Raw genomic sequence first — 14,980 nt, 5'->3', positions numbered from 1 at the left:
TGTCGTTCCACTTCATGATTGTGTCCCACTTGTTGTTGATTCTTCACAAAAAAATACAGTTTTATATCTTTATGTTTGAAGCCTGAAATGTGGCAAAAGGTCGCAAAGTTCAAGGGGGCCGAATACTTTCGCAAGGCACTGTACTATGTTCTTACAAAAAAAGGTTTTAAATTATCTAGTACAGCCATTAACCTATCTAGCGCAGGCTAGATTGCCTAGCGGAACCCCTCAACAATATTCCGCTGAAAAGGCAGTGCGAGAAATTCACAAATATTTGTAGAAATATGTAACTTTCACACCTTAACAAGTCCAATACAGCAAATGAAAGATACACTTCTTGTTAGTAATCTACCCATCGTGTCCGATTTCAAAAATACTTTACAGCGAAAGCACAATATATGATTATGTTAGATCACCGCCAAGTCAAAAAAACACAGCCATTTTTCCAGCCAAAGATAGGAGTCACAAAAAGCAGAAATATAGATAAAATGAATCACTAACCTTTGATGATTTTCATCAGATGACACTCATAGGACATCATGTTACACAATACATTTATGTTTTGTTTGATAATGTATATATTTACATCAAAAATCTCAGTTTACATTGGCGCGTTACGTGCGGTAATGGTCTGATTCCAAAACATCCTGTGATTTTGCAGTATTCATAATAAGCATTGATAAAAGATACAAGTATTATTCACAGAATTAAAGATAGACTTCTCCTTAACTTCTTGACGCTACCCATCCCTTTAGCGGGATAATTGTCATCAATAACCGCTGAATAGCATAGCGCCACATTCACATAATATTACTACAAATATTTATATTCATGAAATCACAAGTGCAATATTGCAAAACACAGCTTAGCCTTTTGTTAATCCACCTGTCGTCTCAGATTTTGAAAATATGTTTTACAGCGAAAGCAATCAAACCGTTTGGGTAAGTTTATCGATCGCTCGACAAAACATTAAGTACACTTAGCATCAAGTAGCTCGGTTACGAAAATTAAAAAAGCAATCAAGTTAATTGTTTATCTTTGAAGATCTTCGGATGTTTTCACTCACGAGACTCCCGTTACACATGAAATGTTCCTTTTGTTCCAAAAAGATTATCTTTAAATCCAAAATACCTCCGTTTGTTTGGCGCGTTATGTTCAGAAATCCACAGGGAAGAGCGGTCACGACAAAGCAGATTAAAATTCCAAATAATATCTGTAATGTCCACAGAAACATGTCAAACATTTTTTATAATCAATCCTCAGGTTGTTTTTAAAATATATAATTGATAATATATAAATCTCAAATGTCTTTGTCAGTAGGAGAGGGAAAGGCAATGGCTGTCCGAACTCTGTTGCGCGAGCAAAACTCATGTGGCCACCTGATGCGATGTTATCTTTCTGGCTCATTTTTCAAAATAAAAGCCTGAAACTATGTCTGAAGACTATTGACACCGTGGGGAAGCTATAGGAAAGGGAATCTGGTTGATATTCCTTTAAATGGAGCAAAGGGAGGCTATGGAACATGGAGTTTTCAAAATAGAAGCTACTTCCTGGTTTGATTTTTCTCAGGGTTTCGCCTGCAATATCAGTTCTGTTAAACTCACAGACAAGAGTGTTTTCTATCCTAAGCTGTCAATTATATTCTAGCATCTGGTCCTGAGAAATAGGCCGTTCACTTTGGGAACGTTATTTTTCCAAAAATAAAAATAGTGCCCCCTAGTTTCAAGAGGTTAAAGACTTTACAATTTTGTTTCATACGAAGAAGAACTCTGTTATTACTTATAATTGATTTCGTGTTGTTTACACTGTTCAATTCGGGCAGAGAAATTATATTGTAATTTAACAGCACCTGTTCGTCATGCAACATTAGCGCTTGAGCTTTGACAATGATTTACACGAGGTCTAATTCACATGACATGCCTAAAATACTTATAGTTGAAGTCGGAAGTTTACATTAGAGGTCGACCGATTATGATTTTTCAAAGCCGATACCGATTATTGGAGGAACAAATAAGCCGATACCGATTAATTGGCAGATTTTTTAAAATGTATTTGTAATAATGACAATTACAACAATACTGAATGAACACTTATTTAACTTAATATAATACATCAATAAAATCAATTTAGCCTCAAATAAATAATGAAACATGTTCAATTTGATTTAAATAATGCAAAACAAAGTGTTGGAGAAGAAAGTAAAAGTGCAATATGAGCCATGTAAAAAAGCTAATGTTTAAGTTCCTTGCTCAGAACATGAGAACATTTGAAAGCTGGTGGTTCCTTTTAACATGAGTCTTCAATATTCCCAGGCAAGAAGTTTTAGGTTGTAGTTATTATAGAAATTATAGGACTATTTCTCTCTATACCATTTGTATTTCATTAACTTTTGACTATTGGATGTTCTTATAGTTTTACCAGTGTAACAGTATAGCTTCCGTCCCTCTCCTCGCTCCTACCTGGGCTCGACCCAGTAACACAACGACAACAGTCATCCTCGAAGCAGAGCAAGGGGAACAACTACTCCAAGTCTCAAAGCGAGTGACGTTTGGAACGCTATTAGTGCGCACCCCGCTAACTAGCTAGCCATTTCACATCGGTTACACCAGCCTAATCTTGGGAATTGATAGGCTTGAAGTCATAAACAGCTAGTGGCAAACACACGAAAGTGCTGTTTAGAATGAATGCTTACGAGCCTGCTGGTGCTTGCCAAATCGGTGTCCAAAAATACAGATTTACGATTGTTATGAAACTTCAAATCGGCCCTAATTTATCGGCAATTCCGATAAATCGGTCGACCTCTAGTTTACATACACTTAGGTTGGAGTCATTAAAACTTTTTCAACCACTTCACAAATTTCTTGTTGACAAACTCTAGTTTTGGCAAATCGGTTAGGACATTTACTTTGTGCTAGACACATCATTTTGCACGCCCAATTTTTCAGTTTTTGATTTGTTAAAAAAGTTTGAAATATCCAATAAATGTCGTTCCACTTCATGATTGTGTCCCACTTGTTGTTGATTCTTCACAAAAAAATAGAGTTTTATATCTTTATGTTTGAAGCCTGAAATGTGGCAAAAGGTTGAAAAGTTCAAGGGGGCCGAATACTTTCGCAAGGCACTGTATCTATATCCAGAGTAAAACGAGTCCTATATCGACATAACCTGAAAGGCCGCTCAGCAAGGAAGAAACCACTGCTCCAAAACCGCCATATAAAAGCCAGACTACGGTTTGCAACTGCACATAGGGACAAAGATCGCACTTTTTGGAGAAATGTCCTCTGGTCTGATGAAACAAAAATAGAACTGTTTGGCCATAATGACCATCGTCATTTTTGGAGAAAAAAGGTTGAGGCTTGCAAGCCGAAGAACACCATCCCATCCATGAAGCACGGGTTGGCAGCATCATGTTGTAGGGGTGCATTGCTGCAGGAGGGACTGGTGCACTTCACAAAATAGATGCTGTCATGAGGTAGGACAATTATGTGGATATATTGAAGCAACATCTCAAGACATCAGTTAATCAGTTAAAACATGGTAGCAAATGAGTCTTCCAAATGGACAAGCATACTTCCATAGTTGTCCCAAAAATGGCTTAAGGACAACAAAGTTAAGGTATTGGAGTGGCCATCACAAAGCCCTGACCTCAATCCTATAGAAAATGTGTGGGCAGAACTGACAAAGCGTGTGCGAGCAAGGAGGCACCCATTCCTCTGTCAGGAGGAATGGCCAAAATTCACCCAACTTATAGTGGGAAGCTTGTGGAAGGCTACTTGAAACATTTTACCGAAGTTAAACAATTTAAAGGCAATGCTACCAAATACTAATTGAGCATATGTAAACTTCTGACCCACTGGGAATGTGATGAAAGAAATAGAAGCTAAAATAAATAATTATCTCTACTATTATTCTGACATTTCACATTCTTAAAATAAAGTTAAATGTCAGGAATTGTGAAAAACGAAGTTTAAATGTACTTGGCTAAGGTGGATGTAAACTTCCGACGTCAACTGTATATCCACTAGGCCAGTAAATAATCACATTTTTCCTTTAGATTATTACATTAACCTATCCCTTTGGGAACATGCAAAAGCAATTTGGAGTTGTTGAACGTGAGTGACAAAATGTAATAAAATGTAATATGAATAATCGGAATGAGGAGGATGAAGAAGAAGAGGCTGATTGAATTTACAACAATAGTGTAAGAATTGCTCTTACTCTCTCCCACGAGCACACAAAAAAATACCACTTTGTAAGATAACTTGACTGTAGCCTATTACTTACCAAAACTGTTGTTACACTAAGGTTTTAATTCTAAGAGAAATTAAAATGTTATGTTATATGCCATTATATACTTAAAATATATGTGTTGACTGAATATAAGGAAGTGATATCTGATAAATGAATTAAGTTGATGGCAAAGCCATAAATCATCGGCTACTAAGCACAGATTAATAAAACATAAAAATGTTTTTCTTTTTTTCAAGACCTGAGCTATTTAATGTATGTGTTTTATTTATGACATTTACTTGCGGAATGTTACCAAATAGATAACAACAATAGAAATAATAATCTGGTGGCATTGGTAGAGTCAGGCGGAGAATGGAGTGAAGGTGCACTGTACCGTAATATGCAACAACGCTGTGGGTCAAGTTTAAATGGTTTAGGAGCCTTTCCAATAAATTGGAATACAAAAGAAGCCATCCACACTTGATGGCCTATCAGCAGGACAATAGACTCTTGCCCGAGTTTATGAACTTTACATGTATTAATGAATGTTTATGAGGCATGCCACTTCACCATCACATGCACTGTTTATAACCACATCTGGATGGATCCTTGACAATTACTCTAGGAATAAATATCACTGACTGAAAAAGATATTAGCATAAAGTAGACTAATGCAATTGAAGGCATCAAATTGTTGCCTTCTTGAAACACCCAAAGTCATCCAATTGTTATAATAGGATTTGAAACATTAGCCTACCCGAGAGTGGTCAACTATTTCAGCACCGTTTCACGCTGCTTTGATACAAGAATTGGGACTGGTCTTGATTAATCAATCAGATTTTTATTTTCACTGAATCTCCGTTTTGATATTGGTTATCCTACTATTAGGCTGTGGAAATGTTGCTCTTTACGAGCCAAGGCCTACTCCCAACCGATCACTTTGTACAGCACGGAAACCCTAAGGCCTACCTAGGCTACTATAAAATGCATTTTCATTTTTATTGGAATAGAAACACCATAATATTAATCCATTTAATTAAGCTACATTGCTAACAGTATAAACAGCCCAACAAATACAATTATAATTTACAAATAAATTTAAATCAATACCATATATTCTGTTCTCACAAAAAAAGGTTTTAATGTCTCTAATGCAGACAATATTAAAAACAGTAAAATGCATTTGTGAATTCAATCGCTTTAGTTGATGTTGCAGATTATTCATTGTTTAATTATTAAATTCTCCCTTTTGTTATTTTGTTTTTAGAACTAAAATGCTTGAATGTATTTCAATTCATGTATGATGTGTTTGCTGTGTAATGACATGCACAAATGAATGAATGATTGGTTGATATACTGTATATTGAAGTAGGCCTGTATGCCAATATATAAGTTATGCTAAAACAGCTACAGTAAACAGGACTCTTAGGTCTACAGCTCCATATCATTTCAATAACTTAGCTTCAACAAAAACCTTGAACCCACCTGTCCCTGACTTTTCTTAAATATGTGTATTTTACACTAGTAGTAGAACTACATTGAGATAAATATCATAAAAGACTAAAATGTTCTGAGCATTTCATCCTCAAAGCACCATGTGCTTTAGTAGCTGAGGCTGCGCCATGCCAATGAAATTAACTTGTTCATTTATCAGACATCACATGCTTATAGTCCCCAGCCCTTTATAATATGAATATGATGTAATATAACAGAATGCAATACAAATTATATTTTCCCCAAATTGGTATTTGCTGATTGTCATCAGTAGGCATGGAGCTGTGGTTATTATTGGACAACATGTTTTAATAGAGACCATCTGTAAAATATTTTGTGTTGTTTGGCAAAACTATGTTAAATAAAAACTTTGGAATATTTTCTTTCGGATAGGGTATAGCAATCAAAACGTTTAGCCTGCATGGACCTCTGCAATACTATTTGGAAAAGTAAGCAAGCAGCAACAAGCTTCATAAAGACACCCTGAAAGATGCTCTCTGGTGGCCAAACTCGCATCAATGACAACAATGGCTGACAATAAAATACTATGATGTCATGGACTCCAACATGCCATAACATTGCGCAGCAACCCGCAAGCTGTCCTGCGGTGTGATGCAACTTTTAAATCTGGACCAATTGTAGGTCATTTGATAGCACAAAGGTCTGACCAAATGCTGATGTCAGGCCGGACATTTCTTATTTTGTGTTAGGGGTCATTAAGGTTGGCGATAGCATTGTTGACAAAATGCAGGCATCGCAGCAGAACTAGGAAGCGGTCTTGGGAAAAGAAGCAAACAAGGGACTTGCAAACATAGGATCTGCGCTCCAGTATTCCTTTAGGGATTTCTTCAGAAGGACTGTCACCAGGAAGGTATACATTTCCCCTTCATTCCTGGCTCTCCCTCCTCCTGTAGCTCCAAGGCCTCCTCCAATAACCAACTCCTCTGTAAGAAACAGTTTAAAACATTCTGCCTCAGAAGGAGATGGCAAGGGCCTTTGGACTCCAGACTGGAACTCATCAAAGCCTTCCAGCTACTGCAGACCTACCGTACTTCACCCACTATTGGTCTGCCACCATCACCACCAGCATCTTTAGAGGGACCTGGGACTTTGTCGGTGGGCAAGGTTTCTTAAATTAAGGGTACTCAATGGCCACAGTGTTGGGGGGGCAGCTCCTCACTCCCACTGACAGAGTCTGATTATTTACTTTCATACTCACTCATTGTCAGAACTGACAAAAATCACCCGAATTTGTGAGTGGTCTCCCTTTGAAAGACATTGCTAATGCTACAGCTTAGCCCACTAGCTACATACACTACCGTCCAAAAGCCAGTTTGTGCTGTTCTGTGAAGGGAGTAGCACACAGAGTTGTATGAGAACTTCAGTTTCTTGGCAATTTTTCACATTGAATAGCCTTAATTTCTCAGAACAAGAATAGACTGACGAGTTCAAGAAGAAAGTTTTTTGTTTCTGGCCATTTTGAGCCTGTAAACGAACCCACAAATGCTGATGCTCCAGATACTCAACAAGTCTTGAGAAAGATAGTTTTACTGCTTCTTTAATCAGGACAACAGTTTTCAGCTGTGCTAACATAACTGCAAAAGGGTTTTCTAATGATCAATTAGCCTTTTAAAATTATAAACTTGGATTAGCTAACACAAGCCATTGGAACACAGGAGTGATGGTTGCTGATAATGGGCCTCAGTACATAAACAACAACCTGACAGAATTCAATTATAAATGTGAGTTATAGATCTGTCAGTCTCATAGAAAGTCTGATAAGCGGTAGATCTGTTCTATGAGCACTGTTTCTATGATTACGTTTTGCATCTTTTTACTTTAGGTTTTGTACACCAACTTCAAACAGCAAAAAATATGACATTTTTGGTTGTTGAAAATATATCCCACAGCGGATTAGAATGTACAATGCTTTTTGTGTTACATTAACTGAAATTAGGCAAACACGTAAAGGTTTTAGCAACAGGCCTTTTAAGCATTTTACTTTCAACTAATAGCGGCTCTGACGGTCTCTTTCTTGGGATATAGTTAAAGAATGGGTCTTCTAATTCCAATGCAAGTATGATCTTGCTTCCACACAACGTTCTCACTCCAACACAGTTTTGTCAACATATGGAGAAAATCGTTTTGCTAGGTTTTTGAATGTCCGCTTCCTGTGGCATGTAAGGCGGCTGTTAAGAGACACGTCACCTGGTGGGCAGCTTTGATGTACACTTTGAGGATTAAATTATTTTTTCTGAAGGCGAAGTGTTTCCAGCCTAGTCCAAGAAAGTAGAGGATATTTTGTTTCCTGCAGCATGTTTTAGCGAACCAACATAATTTAATCTAAAATGAACTTTTCACAGTTCTGTGTAAAGACTTGCTTACTAACAAAGACCCAGCAAAGTTAGAATGTAAATAGGCTGCACCCAGTGCCGTTTCTAGGCTTAAGCAACATAAGCATCTGCTTAGGGCCCCACAGCTGCTAGGGGGCCCCCCACCAATGTTTTTTTACATTGCATAAAAGTAGAGAATTAGAGATAGAAAAAGGGATAGATATATTACAGTTGATGAACAATGGGAAAGTAATTCCGCTTTCAAAGTTAAACTCGTAACCCCACTTTTGAGAAAATTGCACCTTGAATATTTTTTGGTACACCTACTGGAGAGCTCTTTTGTCTACACCCATTCAGCCTCGTTCACACCCTAGCCCCACCAATCTCTTTAAGGATTCACGTGAGGACATGTGCTAAACAACCACAGATTAAAAGACGAAAGTCTGGTTTATACTAAGTCTATCGACATTTCTGTATACAGTTGTCGCAGTTACATCATGCACATTCTATTGTCATCCGACATCAAACTTGTCGTTGTTGTTATGAAAAAATATATATACAAAAATGACACGTTGCATAACATCAGCAGCCTGGTAGCTAACATTAAGTTAGCTGGGGAGTCAATTCAAATAATGACCATATTATAGCTGACAAGGTCTAAATTAACAAATTAACAAATTTGTATTCATTATTACAGGAAAATGAACTCACATCATGATCATTATTTACAATTTAATGGCGAGCTAATTAACATAAACTAACTCACTTTTGTACATCGCGCTAGTCTGTACAATTATCCTTATTTTAGACTCCAAAAAATGTAATACTTCCAGATCAACTGTAATATCAATACCATTGTAAAGCACAATCTCTCCCCTTTCCAACAAAATCAATGACGAGGCCTTCATGATGCCCATCTCTGCATGATTCAAGAAGGCAATGAGCTCCGTCGGGTCTTTTTAAAAATGGTGGGTGGGGAAGCGAAACCTAAAGTGCGATAGTGAGAAGGAGAAATTGCTTTTTTTCACTCGATCTGTCCAACATCACCTTATCGCCTCTAAAATGTAAATAAAACACTATAAAATAGTTTATATAATGTGTCATTACATACCTATTTGAAGGTTTGTGTCCAATTTTAATCGGGTTTTTAGGGCGGTGCTAAAGTGATCTTCAGAAGTAAACAACGGCTTTTGAGAGTCATGATAGCTTGCAGTGATGACGCAAAAAAATGACTAGGTATCCCCCCCTTACCCTGTCCCTGTCCCTTTCTTGTTTTTAAACGGTGAGAGAAGTGCTACAGCTGGTGGAGAGAGGCTGTAAGACAGAATTAGTTGCTTTATGCGTGCTGTACGTTACACCGTAACGGAGGGGTCAGTTTTTTCAACTTTTCTCCAAAACTACAGAGCCATTACCATGTCAATCAACGCTTGAATAGACAGGTAGTTCACACCCAATATTTTGATGTCAACACAGTCACTACAGTCCCATTAGTTTTCTTTGCAGTCTCGTTTGAATGCCGTGGTTGCGCACATGTGTACGGAATGGGGTTAGCGTACGCTACAGAAAATAGCTTATGGTTGTGATTGTGATTAATTAAAAGCAGGGCATTCTACCGGAGAAATGTATGACTAACGTTATATCCTAATTTGACTTTGGTGCAGGTCATGATGTTCTTTCTATTACAGTCTCTGGTAAACAAACACTATATGAAATAAAATCAAAGTTTATTAGTCACATGCACTGGAAACATAAGTTGTAAACGGTACAGTGAAATGGTTACTTGCATAGTGGAGTCTTTCGTTTAGACATGTAGCTAGGTAGCTAGCTAGCTAAACAATTAATCCATAATCCCAACTCATAATGTTAGTACCATGCATGCATCTGCAGGTAACTCAATTCAACCAACTAGGTTTGGTGTTTGCTAGCTAGCTAACATTAGACTATAACTAGCAATGCAAATCGCTTTCTGAGATACAAATAATATTACTACACAGATCATACACGTAATGTTAGCTAGTGAGTCAGCCAGCTAGCTTTGACAGTACACTTTAACTTGCTATTAGAAACATGTAGTGCATTCGGGAAGTATTTAGACCCCTTCATTCAGAAAGTATTCAGACCCCCAACCCTTTTACAGACATTTTTCAAAAATTATTAAATCATTTTTTTCCCTCATCAATGTCATGTGCCTTTAACTGAGGAGTGGTTTCCATCTGTTCTCACTACCATAAAGACCTGATTGGTGGAGTCCTGTAGAGATGATTGTCCTTCTGGAAGGTTCTCTCATATCCACAGAGAAACTCTGGAGCTCTATCAGAGCGACCATCGGGTTCTTGGTCACCTCCCTGACCAAGGGCATTCTCCCACGATTGCTCAGTTTAGCCAGGTGGCCAGCTCTAGGAAGTGTCTTGGTGGTTCCAAACTTCTTCCATTTAAGCAAGATGGAGTCCACTGTGATAATTGGGGACCTTCAATGCTTCAGACATTTTTGGGTACCCTTCACCAGATATGTGTCTCGACATAATCCTGTCATTGAGGTCTACGGACAATTCCTTCAACCTCATGGCTTGGTTTTTGCTTTGACATGCACTGTCAACTGTGGGACCTTAAATAGATAGGTGTGTGCCTTTCCAAATCATGTCCAATCAATTCAATTTAACACAGGTGGATTCCATTCAAGTTGTAGAGACATCTCACAATGATCAATGGAAACAGCACCTGAGTTCAATTTCAAGTCTCATAGCAAAATCTCGTAATACTTATGTAAATGAGGTATTTATATTGTTTATTTTTAATAAATTGCAAACATTTCTATAAACCTGTTTACACTTTGTCATTATGGGGTACTGTGTGTAGATTGATGAGGAAAATATTGATTTTATTAATTTTAGAAAAAGGCTGTAACGAAACAAAATGTGGAAAAGTGAATACTTTCCAAATGCACTGTAATATCAAAACATTTTGCCAACTAGACTCTCTTACCAGTGTACATGAATGAGCACTTCTCTCTCTCTGTCACAGATGCCACGATTGCCCTTAATTTGAAGATGTAATCCGGATGTAATCAATTCCACCGGGAATTCCACTGATTTTAACCTCACTCAACTTCTTCGTTGCAGTTTTTCGTGATATCTTTCAAAAAAGCTGCATTAGAAATTATTACCTACATATACTGAGCAGCTCATGTTATAGACAGAAGTATGCTACATGGAAGACCAATCCGAACTCACCTCTTGGCATGTCCAGCCCATGCATTATCTCAGCCAATCATAGCTAAAGGGAAGGTTCCTTATTTTATTCGTGGCTAAACCAATTAACAATTGTATTTGTATTTACAAATGACATTCAAGTTTGTTTTTAAGGCACACAAATGTTCACATGTTACAGAAGGCATTTCTGCTCCAAAAAATGAATGTTTGTTTAAATAATAACTGATGAAAAATATAATGATTACGTTCAAATGCCTGTCTTGTGAACTAGTGACGTGTGACAAATGTGCAGAATTTCAGAAAACGTGCTAAAAACGTGCTACATTTTCTCTTATTCTTGGCATGTAAACCTATATATATACCAAAGTATGTGGCCCCTCTTCAAATTAGTTAATTTGGCTATTTCAGCCACACCCGTTGCTGACAGGTGTATAAAATCGAGCACACAGCCATGCAGTCTCCATAGACATGCATTAGCAACAGAATGGCCTTACTGAAGAGCTAAGTGACTTTCAACGTGGCACAGTCATAGGATGCCGCCTTTCCAACAGGTCAGTTTGTCAAACTGTAAGTGCTGTTCTGAAGCACGTAACGGGTAAAAATCATCTGTCCTCGGTTGCAACACTAACTACCGAGTTCCAAACTACCTCTGGAAGCAAAGTCAGCACAATAACTGCTTGTCGGGAGCTTCATGAAATGGGTTTTCATGGCCGAGCAATGGCTAGGATCACCATGCGCAATCCCAAGCGTCGTCTGGAGTGTTGTAAAGCTCGCCGCCATTGGACTCTGGAGCAATGGAAACACGTTCTCTGGAATGATGAATCACGCTTCACCATTTGGCCGTCCGACGGACAAATCTGGCTTTGGTGGATGCCAGAAAAACGCTTCCGGCCCTAATATATTGTGCCACACTGTAAAGTTTGGTGGAGGAGGAAAAATGGTCTGGAACAGGACTGCACAGAGCTCTGACCCATCAAACACCTTTGGAATGAAGTGAAACGCAGACTGCGAGCCAGACCTAATCGCCGAACATCAGTGCCCGACCACACAAATGCTCTTGTGGCTGAATGGAAGCAAGTCCCTGCAGCAATGTTCCAACATCTAATGGAAAGACTTCACAGAAGAGTGGAGGCTTTTATAGCAGCAAAGGGGGGACCTACTCCATATTTTTGCCAATGATTTTGAAATGAGATGTTCGAAGAGCAGGTGTCCACATACCTAACTTCTAATTTACTCTTCTCTGACTTCACTGTTCCTTTCTTGTGCAATTCATCAGTATAATTTGCATTAACATGACAGCTGAGAGGGTTATCGAATCACGATCAAATACTAATATGTAATAGCTGAACAGAGACAGCAATCAGGCTAGCAACATCCTATTATCATGACAAAATAAACTATTTACATTAGAAAGTGTAGCTTTGAAATGATTCGATGTTCGTCATTTTGCAGGAAAATAATGTTTGAATATGTGTTTCACCAGCCAATGGCACTAAATGGAAACGTTTCCAAGAATGTTGCTATTCTAGATTGGAATTTCTCTAAAACTGTTAACAGTGGTTAAGAACTGATGAAAATGTGTGTCTAAATGCATTATAGTCTTAATAAATTCACCTTGGTTTAATGGTGGAAGAATTTGAAGAATGTTTGCTTCCACACATCAACATTTTAAATCCATGCTGTATTTAGACATACAGTATGTTAAGCTGATTTCATATAAACGGGAAATGATTGAGCTCTACCAGTCCAAGATGAGACCCAGCTGCAGTCTGGAAAGAAGATCATCTGGATGAGTAAACCCAGTGTTATCTGTGTGGTTTGGCTTCTGAAAGCCCCAGACAAATCTGGAGTTTAATAATTAAATTAGATGGTAACAGATTGATCAGATAGTTGGCTGCCAGTCGGTTTTTGGAACTCTGGGAACTTTGAATCACTGAAGAAGCAGTCCGACTACTCTTGGCTGCTGCTCCAGAATCACACTGCTCCTGGGAATGTCCATTTTCCAATGACATTTATAGCCCGGGATGGAGGCGTAAAGCACCATATGTTTCAAGCTTCCTGCAAAGCTTCCTGGTAAGGGGGCAATAATTCAACTTGTCACATCTGCTCATGGGCCGGTCTAGCAGGATTTATCACTAATTCAAGTGGTTTCTAAACTGTTTGAAAATCAACAAGAGGGGCTTTACTTTCCTCCGTAATCTTCTTACACGGTACATTCTACATATAGACATGTCTGTACCAAGAAGAAAGGGGCATGTTATTGTGTCAGAGAGGAAGTGGCCAATGAGGCCTATAATGTTTTTTTAATGGAGAAGATAGTGTGAATTGTGTTACCTAGGCTAGGGTTAAATTGGAATGCTGATTCAATGGTCATTCTCCGGCTCTTTCCTCTCACTAAGTACAAAAACGTCTTTGGAAGTGAATTTCAAACGCTACCAAGTACCTTCTTTCCTACCATTTTCTCTGATTCACTTCTGAATGATTCCAGGTGTGCTTACAAGAGCTTACAGTCAATTTTAGAGAATCAAAACAAATACAATGACGTACTACCCTTTACATCATGAGTACAACTTACTAATTACCTGTTAATCAGTACATATTGTTTTGATTGCACAAGTTCGAAGGCAATAAATCCGTAAGTATACAGTATACTTTTATAAATATATTTGAGTTTATTGATGGAGAACGTCATTTCTGTGGCCTGAATGATTAGTGGGACCACAGGGTGAAGTGGGTTTTCAGAACCACAGAATCATGGAAATGTATGATTGCAAACACTGCTGGAATCTATGTATGCATTTACACAGGCAGCCCAATTCTGATATTTTTACCACTAATTGCAGTGTTTGCATCAGCCAATCACATCATATATTTTTCAGAGCTAATCTGATTGGTGAAATGACCAGATAGTGAAAACAAGATCAGAATTGGGCTGCCTGTGTAAACGCAGCCATTGAGACTGAAACCAGTAGGCTTAAAATAGCCCCTAATCAAATCCAGAACCCAGGTATCAGGGATAACTGAAAAGCAAAACATTTTTTCTTGAGCTCCAAGAATTCACATTGAGTTCCGTGTGCTGCTCAACATGAATGTATAGAGTATAAAGTGAGGGAAATGTGTACAATAAGAAACAAAAGGCACACCTGCCCTCTTGCTGTGATGGTTATAGTGGTGTTTTAATTATCACAGAAACCTTTTAACATATAGGGGTACGTTATTTCTCTCCTGTGCTGTGGTTATACACCAGTTGCTACTAAAATATTATCTCAGTAAACCTAACAAGACCTGTATTTGTATCAATAATTGATAAAGGCTTGAGATGACAAATTATATTGAACGTAATTAGCTGAGCAAACAAGCCATGCCTTTTCCAGAGCCCATGTCAGGGTAGATTACTTTAACCTGTGAGACCCCATTCATTGAATGCAGATTCACGTACTGTAGCTACAGTATATTGTGTATTCCATATACCTTAAACAAAGCCCTCATAGAGCCCTAAGAAGATGTACTTCACTGACTTCAAATCAAATTTGATTTATCACATGCGCCGAATACAACAGGTAGACCTTACAGTGAAATGCTTACTTACAAGCCCTTAACCAACAATGTAGTTTTAAGAAAAATAAGTGTTAGGTAAAAAAATGCTATACAAAAAAATTATACAAAATAAAAGTAACAAATAATTAAAGAGCAGCAGAAAAATAACAGTAGCGA

The sequence above is a fragment of the Oncorhynchus mykiss genome, chromosome 4 (genome assembly GCF_013265735.2).
Source record: "Oncorhynchus mykiss isolate Arlee chromosome 4, USDA_OmykA_1.1, whole genome shotgun sequence".
In the NCBI taxonomy this organism is placed as follows: Eukaryota; Metazoa; Chordata; class Actinopteri; order Salmoniformes; family Salmonidae; genus Oncorhynchus; species Oncorhynchus mykiss.
Note: the sequence above shows the minus strand (reverse complement) of the source record.